Source organism: Crocuta crocuta, unplaced genomic scaffold (assembly GCF_008692635.1).
Source record: "Crocuta crocuta isolate KB4526 unplaced genomic scaffold, BGI_CrCroc_1.0 scaffold153, whole genome shotgun sequence".
In the NCBI taxonomy this organism is placed as follows: domain Eukaryota; kingdom Metazoa; phylum Chordata; class Mammalia; order Carnivora; family Hyaenidae; genus Crocuta; species Crocuta crocuta.
Genome location: NW_027529525.1, coordinates 4,498,301 through 4,517,173, shown reverse-complemented (window position 1 = coordinate 4,517,173; position 18,873 = coordinate 4,498,301). Strand labels below are relative to the sequence as shown.

Genomic DNA, 18,873 nt, shown 5'->3' with positions numbered 1-18,873 from the left:
GTTTTAACTGAATCTTCATTGATAATCAGCATTTGTTTTATGAATTCCTGGTTAATACCTCTTATGTTCTCATGGTCATGTTCCAAAACCCATTCAGTATGGTAAGTTGCATATACGCATCCCCTTCTTTACTTTTATCAGAGGAAATGGAGACTCTAAATGATACCTTTCTTGATGCCTGGCTTTTAGAAAAAGAGGTGTCCTTCCTTTGTGCAAGACATCCCTCCTAGATGGGCTCCAGATCCTATTCCCTAATTCAATCTTCTCCATAAACTTACTCCATCATTTACAGCTCTCTCTCTTATATCTTCAACTTCTTGGTCTCTGCTGCTTCTTTCTCCTCACATGGAAATATATACAAATCTCACCCATTTACAAAAATGTAAAACGACTTTCTTTAGACTCCCAAGACTGTAGCACCTCACCCTTCATTGTCTCCTTCTTCAGTCAAGCATCTTACTCTCTTCAGTTCTTATTTCCTATTTTATTCCTCACTTGTGACATTCCTATCTCTGCGTTCCCTCCAGATTCACTACTTTCACCACTGACTTCCAAGTGAGCAAATGAAATGATCCTTTTCAATCTTTACTTTGCATAATTTCTTTGTGTATTTGATTCTGTCAATCCTTATCTATATAGTCTTAAGATACTACTGGCTATGGCATTCATTTGTTTCACAAACATATACTGAACACATACTTTAAGCCAGATATTGTGTTGTGTATTTGGGATACGATGCTTAAAAGAGAAGTAAGGTCTCTGACTCATATTGCTGGGACTTTCGAGAAAGAGAGAGAGAAAGAGAATAAATACATAAATGAATGAACAGAATATTACATCATATATTCTAATAAGGAAATAATTATAGCAACAATTTAGAAAAATTTGCATAGAATTCTTATTAGAAGGCATGTTTTGTAATAATCTTTGAATCAAAATTTAAAAGATGAGAGTGAGACAACTATGGGAAGAGATGGAGGGTGATCACAGCAGGAGAGGGGAGCTCTAGGTCCAACATTAATGAGTGGGAAAGACCTTGTGCATTTTCAGAATCTGGAAGAAGTCAGTGTGGCTGGAGCATGTGCTGTGAGTTAAGAGTGGAGGTGAGATTGAGAAGCTAGCTGAGGGCTACATGATTGGGCAAGGATTTAGGTCTAGAAACAAAGAAAAGCTATTGACAAGTTTAAAGCAGGGAGTGACATAATCTGACTTTTTAAAAGATAGCTATTGCTATTGAGTAAAGTATAGACAGTAGAGAACCAAAAGAGAAACGAGGAGACAAGACAGAAGAATAAGGTAAAAATGATCACTTGGACCAGGAAATGAAGTGTTCATGTCTGAGTTGGTTTTTGAGTGGGATCAGATTGCTCACTGAGGTTTTGGATATTAAAGCTGAAGAAAATGGAATCAAGGACAATTCCTAGCTTTTTGCTAGAGCACCTGATTGAATGATGGTACCAATAACTGAGATGGAATACTGGAAGAATAACAGGTTTGGGAAAGAAAGACCATCAGGAGCTTAGTATTGAACATTAAATAGTTGACATGACTGCAAGGCCTTGAAGTGGAGATTCCAAATAAACAATGTGGAGGTGCAGATGGGTGGCTTAAGGGTCGATTCAGGGCTGGAAGTCTAAATTAAGGAAATATCCACATAAAACGGTATTTGATGCCACAGGACTAAGTGAGATCTCTAGGGTGAGAATATAAGTAGAATAAAAAGGTGGCCATGTACTTTCATTCTTATCTGCCTTTTTGCAAAGTTTTCTCAACTAAAATGACTTCATTTCCCTCTTTCACCTGTCAATTTTACTCTACCTTTATCACCAAAACAAATCTCCTCATTGAATCTTCCTCTGAACCCTCCAAGAAAAAAATCTTAGCTCCATCCTTGGCACACCAATGACCCTTGGTGAAAGTTTATTACTCTCCATTCTTTGTCCTGCCTTATATTCCTTGATTTGTTTTTATGAGATTCTGTACTGCATTGTTACTGATAAATTTAGGCATTTATTACATGCCTGGCATGGTGTGTCCTACCTGTGGCCTGCTAAATCCCTCTTGTCCATCCTTTAAGATGCAATTTTAGCACTGCTTTCTCAGCCTTCCTCCTTCCCCTCTCCTCCAGACATAGGTGTACCTTCTAAGGCACTATTCATGTATATCCTTAGCATAGCACTTTCCATATTGGTTCACATTATTCATCTTTGCATTGTAGTACCTTCTATCATGTCTGACCCATAGTAAGGCTTAATTGATCATCGTTAGGTGAGTGGAAGCTTCTTCTGGTCTCTGGTCTGAGAATAACAAAGTTGTAGATGGGAACAAGGCCAGCAGTTTTATTTGCAGAATGTAAAGTCTGAACTAAGCACTTCCCTAAGGACAGTTCCATTCACTTTTTGTCAATTAATAGGAGCAGGAAGTATATGTGTCAAGAATTATTGGCTTTGAAAGCCTCAAACTAAAGTTAAGGCTAAAGATATTTAACTAGCCCTTTGGGGACATTTGGGGAGACACAGATTTCAAACACCTTGCTTTTTACTTTTTGAGTGATACTTAAAACATTCCAGTTATAGGGAAATCAGAAGGTTAGTTCAAATGAGAAAAGTTGAATTTAAAGCTTGTCCCTTGACTTCCACAGATGAAGTTTCTAGAAAAAGCTTACTTTTCTGAAAAACAAAATAGCCCCTCATTACTACCTCTCTATAATCTTGGATTCATATTGGGAATGTTCCCCTTTCGCTGTTCCACATTTTGTTCATTTGGGTAAAGTTAAGCCAGTAAAAGTGTAAATAAACTGAAGAAACTGTTCTCTAAAATAATGCTATGCTAACTTTTCAAAGAATTTGAGATCACCTTTATATCCTACTTTACCTTTCTAATCTTCCAAACAATACGCTTCCTATTAAAAACTCCAATAGGAAATGATGCTTACAGCATTGGAGTACCTCAGAGGTTAATTTTTAAAAACTTGGACTAATACTACTACACAAGCATCAAATTATATTTTTCACTCCTTCAGTCCAAGAATTATTATAATTCAACATGAAATAAGAAATTCTTGTTTATACCTAAAAAGCAAAAAGTTAGGGCTCAAACATTATAGAAGGAAGACAGATTGGTCTCTGATTTCAAGCAATGTGTGTGGTGTTGAATCTTTGAACAAACTTCTATACCTTGCTTCCAGGTCATTATTTCAAAGACTTTAATGACTTATTCAGGAGTTCATTATTCATAATCAGATCCATAAAATGTATGAAATAGGAAGTTCAAAATATTCAGTGCCATTACTGATAAGCTTGGAGACAGAGCAACTTTTAGTCCATTTTCTAAATTCTAATTTACATAGCTAATTCTTTGCATCTTACAGATCTCTTTTCTACTTTTGGTCTGGAATACGTACCCTCACAAAATAGTGATATTGTTACATATAAAATCAGCATGACCTCCTAATAGAAAGTATTCATATTTTTTTAACTTTAATTTTTTCCCATTTGTTCCATGTAGATCAGCCTGTATCCCATAAAATTGCCACCAATTGAAGTATGACTCTTCTTTCTATACAATAAATTTGACAAGCATCTAAATTTCACCACATAATTTTTCACACTTTTGTGAGTTTCTGAAAAGTAAGGAACATGCCCTATGCTGTATTATTTATTTGTATCTAGCATGGCATCTATCAAATGAAAAGTACATGATATGCATCTGTCAAATGAATCCAGTGAAAAACAATATAGAAAAGCAACATTGCACACAATACTTTTATTATATCAACTTATATAAATCCAAAACTATTAATAAAGCATCCAGTTAGACAAACAACCAGTAGTCTACTAAGTCATGTGTGGGATGGAGGTGCATTTTAATCTCAAAAGAGCCTGGAGGCATAGTATTTCTCTAAATCAGATTGTCCATAAGAGTCAGACTAAAGATTTTCTTTTCTAAAGATGGACATTTTATCACCTCTATCCTCAAAACCCTTTAGCCAACTTTTATCTCTTCTATACTTATGGTATGGAGATCTCTGTGGGCTTCAATCCAGGATCTGCTGAAGCTTCTGAATAAAAGTTTGGCCTCAAGAGAATTACTTTACACGACATTCTTTATGCAAGTGATTGAAAACTCTCTACATGGGTAAGAAATTACAATACAAAATCAAATTTGCCACCATCCTGTTGGATTATTTGAATAGTACTCCTTTCAGTCCACAATTCAGACTGTTTGTATCTCAGCTACTTATCAGTGTCCTACACTTGAACATTTTTCCCACCAATCTCCAACCTGGTAAACAATTGCATCACCGCTAGTAAGAGGGTACATTGTTATACTCTTTTTGAAGAATAAATAAAGTCACTAGAAAAAGACTTAAGAATTAAGAAACAAAGTTTATGAATTAATAATCAGGGACATATGCAAAGATTCAGGTTAAAGGTATGTTCATTACAGCCTTAAAAAGGTGAAAGTTTGGAAATAATATAACATTACAAAATAAGAAATTGGTTAAATGCAGGGCTCCTGGGTGGCTCAGTTAGTTAAGTGTCTGACACTTGATTTTGGCCTAGGTTATGATCTCATGGTTCATGAGATTGAGCCCTGCATCAGGCTCTGTGGTGACAACTCAGAGTTGCTTAGTATTCTCTATCTCCCTTTCTCTCTCTCTCTGCCCTTCCCCTGCTTGCATGCACATATGCACTCTCCATCTCTCAATAAATAAAAAAATAAATAAAGAAGCTTAAAAAGGGTTAAATGCAATATTTCACATAATGAAACACTATACAAACACTAAAAATTATGTGGTAGGAAAACAAGACATATAAGATATATTAATAAATGTAAAGAAACAGGTTAAAAATAGTATATGCAGTATGATTCTAGGTAAATTAAATTCCCTACATATATAGAAAAAGGAATAAATGGACATTGTTAATAATTTTTATTTTCATACTAGTTTAGGACTTGTGGTGACTTTTATTGTATTTTGTGTGCTTGTTTGTATTTTCCAAACTATCTACAATGGACATAAATACTTTATAATTATAAAAGTATGTTGTTTGAAAGTTTGGCCAGGAAAAAAATCAATATTTAGAAGGACATGACTATTATTCATTCCTGAAGTTTCCAAACTTTATTTCTATACCAAGTCAGATGACAAGAACATTGTATATCCCTTTTTATAATATTTTCACTTTTATCATCTTGCATGCAGTATCACTTTCACTTTCTAGAGAAAGTTTCACAGGACTATGATTTAATTTTATACTATAGGCATTATAAAGGTTGATGCAATATCATATGAGGATTGATTTAGATTCTTCTGTAAAGCAGTTCTACTAAAAATGCTATCCACTGGGTGGTTTGCCTCCCTCCCCCCGGGTACATGCTGTAAGCTCCTGATGTGCTGGGATGTTGTCTATTATTAGCAAATAAGAGCTAAATGCTTCCTTTTAACTTTAACCATGTTCAATTACAGCACCCCATTTTAGTCTTGGTTTGCTGACATAACTATATTCCCATCCTCTTAATTTTTTGTCTTACATTCTCTAATTTTCTATTTTAATGATTCTTAATAGGAAACAGATGGTGCACTCAAAATTAGAATAAATCAAGAAGAATATAATAAGGGGACAATTGACAAAGGAGGGTTGGAATTCAGGGCAATCACAAGACATCATGCAATAGCCTGGCCGCTTTACCACCCACTGACCAGAATCAGAGACAGCTATGTGGGGAGGGCCACCCGACAGGAGCTGAGAACGTTGGTGGAGGACACAGCTTGTCAAAACAACTCTGCAGGGCTAGGAGCAGGCGGAACAATTCTCCCAACCTTGGTCACCTTCCTAAGCTGATCTCTAGTGTTCCGTTTTGACTGAATCCAACCAGAAGCCAGGGGGGTCAAGGGAGCCATGTAACACCACTCCCTGGGCCACAGAAAAGAATAGAGAGCAGATAGAACTGAAGGGAGGATGTCCAGCACCATAGTATTAATGTTTCTTATTATAAATTGCTTGGAAGTAGGTGATGTCTGGATGCATAAATAAATAAATTAAATGAATCTCTTTTCAGGTGGTGTTTACTTTGGTCACTTATGGGAGCCTTTTTCCATAGCAGAGCTGCCTATTTGAATTGGCAATAGCAATTTTCTGCCGTGATGTAGTCTTATGTCCTTAGAACAATGATGAGCCAAGAAAGGATTCTGAGGTAAACACATTAGTTATCTCCCTCTTAATTGAAATGCCAGGTGGATTAAAAAATAACTGTCATGTCTTTGTTAGAAGTAAGGATTATTTTCAGTATGGGCATTGAAATATTGCATAATGATCATGTCATATGTTGATATTGCCAAAATGGATTTGTCTGTAATCTTGTTTAATTTCTCTCTTTTCATTATTCATTAGGAAGGGAGTATATATACTGAGGATGTTGTATTTCACAGCCTGAGGTGTCAGAGAGAGTGAACAGTGAAAAGTAATCAAACCTCAGAGTCATTCAATCATAACTTCTTAGAGCTGAGGTGATTTTAGCAATCATTTAATCCAAACATCTCATTTTACAATTGAGGAGGCAAAATCCCACAGAGCCTGCATAAGTTGCCCAAGGTTACCCCACCTTGTTAGGGCCTAACTAGTTTGGCATAGTTTCCTCTCCACTTCAGCATTAAAGTTTGGTTGTATCCTGCTCGTTCATTACATATATTTATTCAAGAAATATTTACTGAGTGCCTTATGCCAGGCACTGGAGATAAAACAATGAAAATGGACAAACCTCTCTTTTTTATGGGGCTTACATCCTAGAAGAGAAAGAAAAGACAGCCAATAAATAAATAGGTGTTACGTGGAATAAGTGCTTAAAAAAATGAAATAGAGCAAATGGGCAGAGTGGCAGAGAAGGAGAATACTATTGTAAGTTTGGTGATCGAGGACGGACAGTCTCTCTAAGATGATACTGGAGTGAAGCCTGAATGAAGTGAGAGAGTGAGCTGTGCAGACATCAGGGAGAGTAGTATTTCAGGCAAAGGAACAGCCAATGCAAAACCCTGAGAGGACATGTGCCGGGGTGTTGGAGGTGGAGGAAGTGGATTGGGATGACTGGCACAGGATGAGTGAGGGGGAAAGTGGCAGGATATGAGATTCCAAGAAACATAGAGTATAGTGTAGGGAGTGAGATAATCTGACGTAAATTTTAGGAACATCTCTGATTGCTTTGTGGAAAATACACTGAAGAAAGAGTGTGCAAATAGAAAAGGAGGAAGCAGAGAAATTCAGGGATTAAGAGGTTATTATAATAGCTCTGATTGAGGGGTGCCTGGGTGGCTCAGTCAGTTAAGCATCTAACTTCAACTCAGGTCATGATCTCACAGTTTATGAGTTTGAGCCCTGTATCAGGCTCTGTCCTGACAGCTCAGGGCCTGGAGCCTGCTTCAGATTCTGTCTCCTTCTCTGTCTGCCCCCCTCCCACTCATGCTCTGTCTCTCTCTGTCTCTCAAAAGTAAATAAATGTTAAAAAATTTTAAAAACATACTAGCTCTGATTGAAAAAATAGAGCTTTCTATTTATGACAATTTATCAGTATGAGGTGTTCAAGGGGAAAATAAGAGTCAAAGATAATACCAAGGGTTTTGGCCTGAGCACTGGGAGAATAGGTTTCCATTTTTTTAGAAAAGGTAAATTGAGGACAGAGTGGGTCTGGAGGGACAAACAAGAATACATTTTGGACATTCTAGGTTTGATGCAGTGGGTTTGAGACTTTCTCAGGAAAGAAGTCTAGACCAGAGATGTTAATTGCTATTTATCAGCATATAAATGACATATAAATAATTTTACATTGATTGAGATCACCCAAGAAGTATATATACTTAGAGGACTGAGCCCCTGGGACACTCCAAAGCCTAGAAGTTGGAATGATGAGGAGGATCAATCCAAATTTATTGAGAAACAGAAATCAGTGAGGTAAAAGAATGAAGTGAGATAAAAGAGCAAAGAGAAAATGGCCTCCTAGAAGCCCAAGTATCAAGTTGAAAGCCCAGTCTCCAAGGAGGAGGGGGTGATCATTTCCTCTTAATAGTTCAAGTAAAGAAAGGACTGAGAACTGACTCCTGGAATTAGCAACATGGAGATCAGTGATGACCTTAGCAAGCACATCTTGGCTGGAGCGGAGGGACAAAATAGCTCAAGAGAGAATGAGTGGAAAGAAGTTGCAAACAGTGTGTAGGCTATAGAATGGTACAGTTTCTAAGGGAGGGGATGTGGGGTCAAGGAAGAATAGATTTTTGAAATAGAAGTCATAATGGTGTATTTGTACGTTAATAGGAAAGATCTAGAAGAGCAGAGAGAAATGGTAGTGGCAGAGAGATTGGCATAGCAAGCACTATACAGATGTCTGTTAATTAAATCAAATTACTGTGAATAACCAAGACTTAGTCAAAAATTATAACAAAAATTGATACCTTGAGTTAATTTAAAAAATTCATTTAAATTGACTATTGGAAAACCTCTTACAGAGAAACATTTATGTGGCTTTTGATGACCCAGGCTGCTTTTCAACCCCTTCATCTGACTTTTTCTTAAAACTGTGTCCTGACAGGGGCATCTGGGTAGGTCAGTTGGTTGAGCATTCAACTTCGGCTCAGGTCATGATCTCACAGTTTGTGAGTTTGAGTCCCACATTGGGCTCTGTGCTGACAGCTCAGAGCCTGGAGCCTGCTTCAGATTCTGTGTCTCCCTCACTCTCTACTTTTCTCTCTCTCTGTCTCTCCCTCTCTCTCAAATTTACTATCTTAACAACTTTGCTATACAACACTGTTAGCTGTGGTCATCATGTTGTACATTAAATCTCTGTTACGTATTTATTTTATAACTGAAAGTTTGTGCCCTTTGACGGTCTTCTTCCAATTTCCCTTCCTGCCACCCCCTCTCTTGTGACCAAAAGTCTGATCTGTCTTTCAGAGTTTGTTTTTTTAAGATGCCACACGTAAGTGAGATCATATAGTATTTGTCTTTCTCTGTCTGACCTCACTTAGTAGAATTACTTTCTCTGACTACACTTAGCATAATGATTTCACTTTGTCTTATGTCACTTAGCATAATGCGTTCAAAGTCCATCTATATTGTTGCAAATGGTATATTTCCTCATTTTTTAATAGCTGAATAATATTCCATTGCATATAAATACAAGACTTCTTTATTCATCCATCCATTGATGGATACTTAGGTTGTTTCCATGTCTTGACTATTATAATGATGCTTTGAACGTGGGGGGGAGGGTACAGATATTTTTTTGAGTTAGTGTTTATATCATCTTTGGATATATTCCCCAAAATGAAATTGCTGGATTATATGATAGTTCTATTTTTAATTTTTTTGAGGATCCTCCATACTGTTTTCCATAGTGGCTGCACCAATCCACAACTCACCACAATCTGCACAAGGATTCCCTTTTCTCCACATCCACTCTGGTGTTTGTTATCTCTTGTCTTTTTGATGATGGCAATTCTAATGAGCATTAGGCGATATCTCATTGTGGTCTCAATTTGTAGTTCCCTAATGATTAGTGACATTGAGCATCTTTTCATGTACCTGTGGCCTTTATATGTCTTCTTTGAAGAAATGTCTACTCAGGTCCTTTAAAAATGACTGTTTTTAAAATTGGCTTGTTTTGTTTTTGCTGTTAAGTTGTATGAGTTCTGTATATATCTTGGATATTAACCTTTTATCAAATATATGGGTTGCAAATATTTTTTCCCATTACTTAGGTTGTCTCCTCACTTTGTTGGTTGTTTCTTAGTTGTTTCTTAGTTTGATGTAGTCCCACTTGTTTATCTTTTATTTTGTTGCTTGGACTGCAGGTAGCATACTGAAAACTCATTACTAAGATCCATCGCAAAGAGCTTTGTTCCTGTGTTTCCTTTTAGGAGTTTCATGGTTTTAGGTTTTATATTTAAGTCTTTAACCCATTTTGAGTTAATTTTGGTGAGTGGTATAAGATATGGTCCCAATTTCATTCTTTTACATGTGACTATCCAATTATCCCAGCTACATTTCATGAGGAGACTGTCTTTTCTGCATTGAGTATTAGTTGACCCTAGAGATCTTAGTTTATTTCTGGACTTTCTATTCTTTTCATTAGTCTATTTGTCTATTTTTATGCCAGTATCATACTGTTTTGATGACTGTAGCTTTATAGCATAGCTTGAAATCAAGAAGGATTATACCTCTTGCTTTGTTCTTTCACAGGATTTCTTTGGCTATTTGGGGTCTTTTGTGGATCCATGCACATTTTAGGCATGTTTTTTCTACTTCTGTAAAAAAATGCCATTGGACTCTTGATAGTGACAGTGAATTTATAGATGGCCTTCACTACATATCAACAATATTACTTCTTCTGATTCATGAACTCAAAGTATCTTTACATTTATTTGTGTCTTCTTCATCAATTCCTTTCATCAGTGTCTTAAAATTTTTAGCATGAAGAGATTTCATCTCTTTGGCTAAATTTGTTCTATTTTTTTAAGTTTATTTATTTATTTTGACAGAGATAGAGAGAAAGCGCAAGCAGGGGAGGGGCAGAGAGACAGGAAAACAGAGGATCCAAAGCCCTGATGTGGGACTAAAACTCACAAATTGTGAAATCATGACCTGGGCTGAAGTCGGGCACTTACCCAACTGAGCCACCCAGTTTCCCCAGTTATATTTGTTCTTAAGTACTTTATAGGTTTTGATGCTTTTGATGCTATTTTAAATGGAATTGATTTCTTTGTTTTTAAAAATTTCATTTTTACTGTACAGTAATGCTATTAATTTTTGTATTAATTTTGTACCCTGCAACTTTATTAAATTCACTAATTAGATCTAACAGTTTTGGGTTGAGTCTTTAGGATTTTCTATATATAAAATTATGTTGCTTGCAAATGGAGACAACATTATTTCTTCCTTTACAATCCTGACACCCTTCCTTCCTTCTCTTCCCTAACCTTCCATTCCTTTCCCTTCTCTTCTCTTTCACTGCCTGATTGCTCTACTTAGGACCTTCAGTACCATGCTGAATAGAAGTGTAAGAATGGGAATCTTGTGTTGTTCCTGATGTTAGAAAAAAAACTGTCATCCTTTTGCCACTGAATATGATGTTAGCTATGAGCCTTTCTCTTTTTTAATGTTTATTTATTTTAATAAAGAGATAGTGTGACTGGGGGAGAGGTGGAGAGAGGAGGAGATTGAGAATCCCAAGCAGGCTCCATGTTCAATGCAGAACCTGATGCTGGACTCCATCTCACGACCATGAGATCATGACCTGAGCCAAAATCAAGAGTTGAACACTTATCCAACTGAGCCACCCAGGTGCCCCCCTCCTTTTTTTAATGTTTATTTATTTATTCTGAGAAAAAGTAAGAGAGCATAAGTGAGGGAGAGGCAGAAAGAGAGAGAGAGAGAGAGAGAGAGAGAGAGAGAGAGAGAATCCCAAGCAGGCTCCATGTTCAACACAGAGCGCAACAGCTGTGGGCTTGTCTTATATGGCCTTTATTATACTGAGGTATGTTCTTTCTTTGCCTGATTTAAGAGTTTTTATCATGAATAGATGTTGAATTTTGCTAAATGCTTTTCATCCATCTATTGAGATGATCATACCATCCCTTTCTTTTATTCTCTTAATGTGATGTATTTAACCTTCTTATATTTGCTAAAACTTGTTTTGTGGCCTAACATAAGGTCTATCCTAGAAAATGCTCCATGCGCTTTTAAGAAGAATGTGTATTGTGCTGGTGAGTAGAATGTTTTGTTTATGACTGCTAGGTCCATTTTTTCTATAGTATTGTGGAAATCCACTGTTTCCTTATTGATTTTGTTTAGAAATCTATTTATTATTCTGAGTATTAAAGTCCCCAACTATTATTGTATTACTGTTTATTTCCCTTTTTAGCTTTATTGGTTTTTGCTTTTCATATTTAGATGCTCCAACATTGAGCACATAAATATTTAGTTGTTATATCATCTTGATGTCTTGAACACTTTATCATTGTATAATCACCTTTGTCTATTTTTATCATTTTAAAAGTCCAAAGTCTATTTTATCAGATATGAGTATACCTACTTTGGGGGTTTTGTTCATTTCTTTTTGTTCTTTTTGTTTCTTTTTGTTCTTTTTGTTTGTTTGTTATTGTTGCTTGGTTGTTTGGCTTTGGTTACTATTTGCTTGAAATGTCTCTATCCACCCCTTCACTCTCTGGCTATGTGTCTCTTTAAGGCTAAAGTGAGTATCTTGTAGGCAGCATATTGTTGGGTCTTGGTTTTTGTTTTTTTATTAAATCCAATCAGTCATTATATATCTTTTGATTAGGAAAATTAATCTGTTAAATTTAAAGTAAAATATCTGATAGATAAGAATTTACTATTGATGGCCATTTTGTTCATTGTTTTCTGGTTACTTTGTGGATCCATTGTTCCTTGTTTCTTACCCTTCTTTTTTATTTTGCTATCTTTTGGTATTGATATTCTTTGATTTCTTTCTCACATTCTTTGGTGTCTTTACTACAAGTTTTTCCTTTGTGGTTACCATGAGGTTTCACTAAAATATATTAAACTTATGACACCCTATTTTAAACTTATAACTTCGATAGAATTAATATATTTTACACTTTTACTTCTTTTTTCTCCTCATATTCTAATAGTCTTTTTCATTTTTTTTCTTTTTCTCCTCTAACGAGGTAATTTCCAATGTCCTACCCTCTCAGTTGCTGAATCTTTTTTCTGAATGGTTGAGTCTACTTCTGAAACTCTGTTGAATTCTTCAATTCGGTTGCTGTATTTTCAACTCTAAGATTTCTGTTTGTTTGGGTTTGGGTGGGTTTTTCTGTTTGTTTGTTTGTTTTTGATGGTTGCCATATCCTTGTTAATTTCCTAATTTTGTTTTGTTGTCTGTGTTTTCTTGTACTTCACTAAACTTCCTAAAGAGGATTATTCTGAATTTGTTCTGTGAGAGTTTATAGATCTCCCTATCTTTAGGGTCAGTTATTAGAGTTTTATTGGTTTCTTTTGGTAGTGTCATGTTTACCTGATTTTTCATGATCCCCGATTCCCTATGTTGGTTTCTGAGCATTTTAGTGATGGGGCCCCTCTTGAAGACTATCCACCTTTGCTGTGGCAGAGACAGTTCTTCACCAGGCAGCTCAGTTTGGGTTTCTGAGTGTGTTTGCTAGTAATGCCTTTGGGCAGGTGGGGCTTGATATTTTGGCCTATTTTTGGGTGAGGGAACTGTTCAAGCTCTGAGGACAGGGACTGAGGGGCGTGCTATTGGCTGAGAACATGTAAATAAGACTACTGGCTTGGTTCCCTATACAAGTGAGGCTGTAGGATGGCTCCACAGTTGTCTGAATTCCCTGGTTGGGCTTACTAGATGGTTAGGACTGGGTACAATATTTAGGAACAGATGGAGCTATGAATTAGCCTCCCTGCACTGGCAGGGCAGGAGGACAGGGCCCAGGGCCTGTATAGCTCATTGTCTGGGAAACCAAATGAGGCCTGTTTGTGCACTGAATTCTCTGGTCAAGTGAGACAACCAGTTTGCTCTGCAGATGATGAAGCCACAGGCTATGCTCTCTGTTCAAGTGCCATTATATGTAGGGCTGTTGGATCATCCAAGCAGCTTCCCATGTGCTCTGGTTAGAGTCCCTGGTTGGAAGATTATATTGACTAATAAGCAGGGCTATAAGTAAATTCCCTTCCTGGGCACAGTGAGAGAAGCAGCTCTAAAACTGTTTTCTTAACTGAAGCCAACACCCACCCCAGTTCCTTAACTACTGCTTTTCTTCTCTGAACTATCAGCTCTGCTTCCCTTCTCTCAACTCAAATATGACTGGGCCACACAGCTTTCAGATGTTTTCAACCAGCCCTTCTGGTCAGATGAGACTGGAAGAGACTCTCCATAGTAGGTAGGGCTGTGTCTCAGCACCTTTGCCTGAATGTAAGAAGGAGGGGATACTCCAAGCTGCACTCAAATGCCCAAACAAGCTCTCTAGTTCTGATGGTCCAGTAGCTATCCTCAGACTTGTCTATAAATTAATCCTCCTGCTTGTGCATAGCCCAGAAAGCTCCCCTGCCCTGTACTGGCTTTCCTCTGGGGGATATCAGCTCTATCCACCCACCTCTCAGTGACACTCGACCACACAGCTTCCAGAAGTTGTTTTAATCCCTTCTGGTTAAATGGAACTAGAAGGCACTTTCCACAGTGGGTGAGGCTGTGACTCAGCAGCCTGACTGGGCATAGACAATCCAGGCTCTAGGCTAGCCAAAACTCCTTATTTGAGGATCCAAATTAGACAGATCTGTATCTCCAAGTTGGTATTGAGGATGAGCAAAACTGCTGGTTGGGACTGCTACATGGACACTGCAGGTATGAACTCAGTCTGCCAAGGCCTGTGTGCTGGTTGTTGCAAGACCCCATCCTGTCCCCCTCCCCTCCCCACACACCTTCTCCATCACAGATGCCTAGTGGCTGGGCCCCTGATGATTCCCTGCAATCCCTACTGTATGAGATCAGCGGAGGGGTTCCCACAATGTTGGGAGAGGCTCATTGCCCCCCTGCCTGGCCTTTCTCCACTAGAAAAACTGGGGGTTCAAGGGAGACCTGTGTGGTGCTACACTGTCCTGGGGGGAGGGGCAATGCAATGTCAATGTGTGGTCCTTTCTCTTACCCTTCTAATGCAATCTGTTGCGGTTTCTGGTACAAGGAGCTGCTTCAGCCTCACCCCCATGTTTTAGGATTCTCCCAGTGGTGTCTTATTCTTGAATGAAGTTAGTTGGTTTTTTTTTCTGAGGGGGAATGAAGTCAGGAGTGATATAGATCACCAACCTGCTGACATCACCTAGAAATTTTCACTTTTAAAAGACAGTTCACACTAGAAAAGTAAGGTTCTTAAACTACCATCCTATATTTATGTCACCTGTTGATTCAGACTGAGAATTGATTCTTTATTCAGTCTCATATTAGGATATTAGAATCAGTTAATTAATAAGCTTATGCTAATGTTCATTTCTAAATTTTAATAACAAATTAAGAAATGTGAATATTTTTAAATTATATGATCCTTGACTTCTTTTGGATAATTAAACTTCACCTATTACATTACTTTCTTTAAACAATATTATTCAGAGGACTAATATTAAAAATTCAGAAAATAAACTCTGACCCCCAGTTTACTTGGAGTCATTTTTACATAAAATATACATTAACTATCTTCTCATTTTAATTATAATATCCTAAGAGTTAATTTATTCATTGGGGTTGATAACTCCCATATTTAGGGTGTTTCATAAGATTCCCAATAAAAAGACCAATACTGCCTCAAACTTTTACTGCAACTTCTTACTTCTAGGAGTTAGTAATTGAGAGGACCACAAAACTGAGGAAGTAGTTCTCAACAGATTAGGCCTCAGCTAGTTGGGGATAGTTTGGCTTTAGTGGCCGGTGGTTCCTTTAAAAACTGGATGCTTGCAGTGAGAGATTTAGGTGGGTGTATGTTAGAGCAGAGATCGAACTGGAGTTTATAGAATTTCAAAGACATATTTTCAAGTTCCATGGCATCAATGAGAGTTTTTATATTTCATATTCTCCATTTTGTAAAAATGTAAAAAATGCTGTAAACCCATTTTAAGTCACCTGAATGTCATTGCATTACTATGTAGCTGAATGCTGTGATTTTTGTGTGTTCACAATTCAGTTGGTCCTCAGTAAATTTATAGTACACAAATTTACAATTTTTATATCTTAAGTCACTTTAGTCTAAGTGGGATCCATTTAGATTACAATCTCTCTCAAACACACACCACTCCTTTAGTAAAGGTTGAGAAGGAACAGCATGAGACAAAAGAGTGTGGAAAAAACAGAGGGTCTAGCCTAGGAGGTGCCATCTCAGAGGCGTCTCTGTTAGGGGATGTTTTCCAGGCAGTGCTCTCATCTTAAAGGTCCTTTTTTCCACTACCTAAATCCTCAAAATCTATATCACCCTCCCTCTACAATAGCAAAGCATTCACTGGAAATGAAAGATAAACAGTCACAGGCATTTGAAGGACATTGCATAGGACAGTTCTGTATCCTGCAGTACACAAATGTGTACAGTAGCAATTAAAGACCTAAACAAAACTTAATAGATAGTTGATGAACCGTACTGGAATCAGGGCAAAAAGTTCATATGCTAAGGCCTGGACTTTGATCAACTGTAGCAAAACTAATAACTTTATTGGCATAAGAGGATTCACACTAGGAAGCATTCAGAGTAGCATGGGCCGTCATGTGAGGATAGATGCCCCAAGTACGGTTTGCTGATACAGGACCAGGAAATAACAGAAGAGGAGGTCTCGTCATGAATGCGGGCAAAGGTGCTGTCCTAATCTCCCTCAGCTATCACTACACACTGAGAGAGGCAGGAGAGTCACATGGTAATTGTGTATGTGTATGTATATACACAAATATACCCATTTGTAAATACTGTGTATATATGCATATATATTTAATTTACTATATAGTCATGCTTAATTTAATTAATTGTAAACTTTATATAGTTCACTCCATTTTGTATTTTTCATTTTTCTCTATTAACCCTTTTGTTACACTCATAAAGTTTGGAGCTAAAAGAAACCCTTCTTTGTTATTAATAAAAGCTTCTACTGACCTAACCAAGAATTGCATATTATCTTTGTGGTGGAGCAGGTAAACACATCCCTTAAAAAGATACCAGAGAAGGGGCAATTGCTGTTTGAATGGGGTGACCTCTTATAATTGCATAAGGACTGAGTATAACGTGTGTCACATTAAAGATGGTTGGTACATACCTATTGAATAAATGAATAAATAAATGGATGAATGATTGTCCTATTTGGACTTTTAGTGACCCCTTTGAGTTTATACATAATCTTACTGTCAATATACCTTACAGGGAGCTGATGCAACTATTCTACATATAACATGGTGAGAAGTGAAGAGAAGCTTTTCCTGAGTCTGGGTAAGTGGCTTTGGTCCAGCGGTAGAAATGTTAGGAATTCCAAGTTCCTGAGTAGTTTTGTTAGCCTGCTTCCTGCCACTAGAATTTTGGGAGGTCTATGAGCCTCCTTTCATTTCATACTCTGTCTGTTTCAGTCCAAGCTGGCAGTGTTTCTGATAAAATTTTCTCAAGAACCAAGTGAGCCTTTGCAGATTTAATGGGGATTCACTCCATTAGAAAAAAGCCACACACCAACAGGTCTTTTTGAGATAATCCTTTCTCTTCCTTGGTTCTCCATTTAGGTGGCTGAGAGAAATTGCCCTTAAACTTCCCAGAGGCTTTCTAGTTTGAGAAGATCTAAGAGAAACACCCTTAATCTCTAGGAAGGATCTTTTATATGACTGAATATTCTGACCCTGTGATCTTTTCAAAGCTATAACAAAGGGCTGTATATTCATACTTTCAGGCTTTTCTCTATGGCATGATGGCAGACATGATCTCTTAACTCTAGAGTCTTTTGCCATTTAGATACACTGAGAATCTTCCAAAGCATCAAATCTCTCCTTTTTACTATAAGCAGCACAAAACCCCAGGTGACATCTTCAGCCCTTCGGAAATCTTCTTGGTTTATCACCTATGAAGTTCATTACTCACAAGTGTCTTCTACCTAACTGCAGCACAGAATTAATTCCTGCCACCACGTAACAGTGATCCTCCTTTCTGCAATTTCCAATAGTATGTTCTTCACTTCCTTCTGAGACTCACAAGCTATATCTTTAACATCCATATTTCTATGAAGTCAGTTCAAGGCATTCTTGTCTTTTTTTTCTATCATGCTCTTCAAAATTCTTCCTGCTTCCTCCCACTTCCCAACTCCAAAGCTACTTTCATATTTTTAGGTATTTGTTATAGCAACAATTCACTTCTAGATACCAAAAACTGTACTAGTTTTTTAAACTGTTGTGTAACAAAAAGCCACCAATTTAGCAGCTTAAAACAACACTCACTTATGAGCTCAGACTCCTGTAAGTCAGAAGTCCAGCACGGTGTGGCTGGGTTCTCTGCCCATGATATCCCAAGACTAAAATCAAGGTGTTGACACAACTGAGTTTTCATCTGGAAGCTTTAGAGAAAAATATACTTGCTTGTGTGCTTGTTTGCTTGCTTCCTTCCTTCCTTTGTTTTTTGTGAGAGAGTGAGAGCCAGAGAGACGTATATGAGTGGGGGAGGGGCAGAGACAGGGGGAGAGAGAGACTCTCAAACAGTATCTGCACTGTCAGCATGGAGCCCAATGCAGGGCTCGAACTCACAAACCATAAGATCGTGCCTGACCTGAAATCAAGAGTCTGACACTTAACTGACTGAACCACCCAAGCAACCTGAGAAAAATATGCTTTCAAGCTCATTCTTGTTTTTGGCAGAATTCAGGTCCTTATAGTTGTAGAACTAGAGGTAACAGGTTCCCATTTCCCTTCTGGCTGTCAGCCAGGGCCACTCTTGGCTCCTAGAGTCCACCCACATTCCTTGCCATGTGACCTCGTCCATCTTCAAGCCAAAATGCTAAGTCATGTCTTTTTCATGCTTCAAATTTCTGATGACCCCTGTTGTGACCAAACAAAACTCTGTACTTTCAAAACTCTGACCTCAAGAGATTAGGTCAAGTCCATCCAGGTCATCTTCCTTTCTCAAGGTTGTGCCATATAATATAAACTAACCCGCAGTATTTATAGTCCTGGTGATTATATAGGATACATATTCCAGGAGGGCAGCAATCTCTGGGCCCATCTTTGGAGTTTGCCTATCACAGTTGTTATTCACTGGCCCCTTTAAATCTCAACAATCCTGAAGAAGTAGAGTTTATAGTCTGGGAATTAATTTTTTGTATCATTCTTCTGTATCTATCT

The 18,873-nt window shown here is 37.6% G+C and overlaps 1 protein-coding gene across 2 annotated transcripts in view; it reads right to left on the bottom strand.

Moving 5' to 3' along the window:
* CCDC148 (coiled-coil domain containing 148) overlaps positions 1-18,873 on the bottom strand; it is a 229,822-nt gene that overhangs the window by 57,491 nt on the left and 153,458 nt on the right. The gene's annotated exons all lie outside the window — the stretch shown is intronic.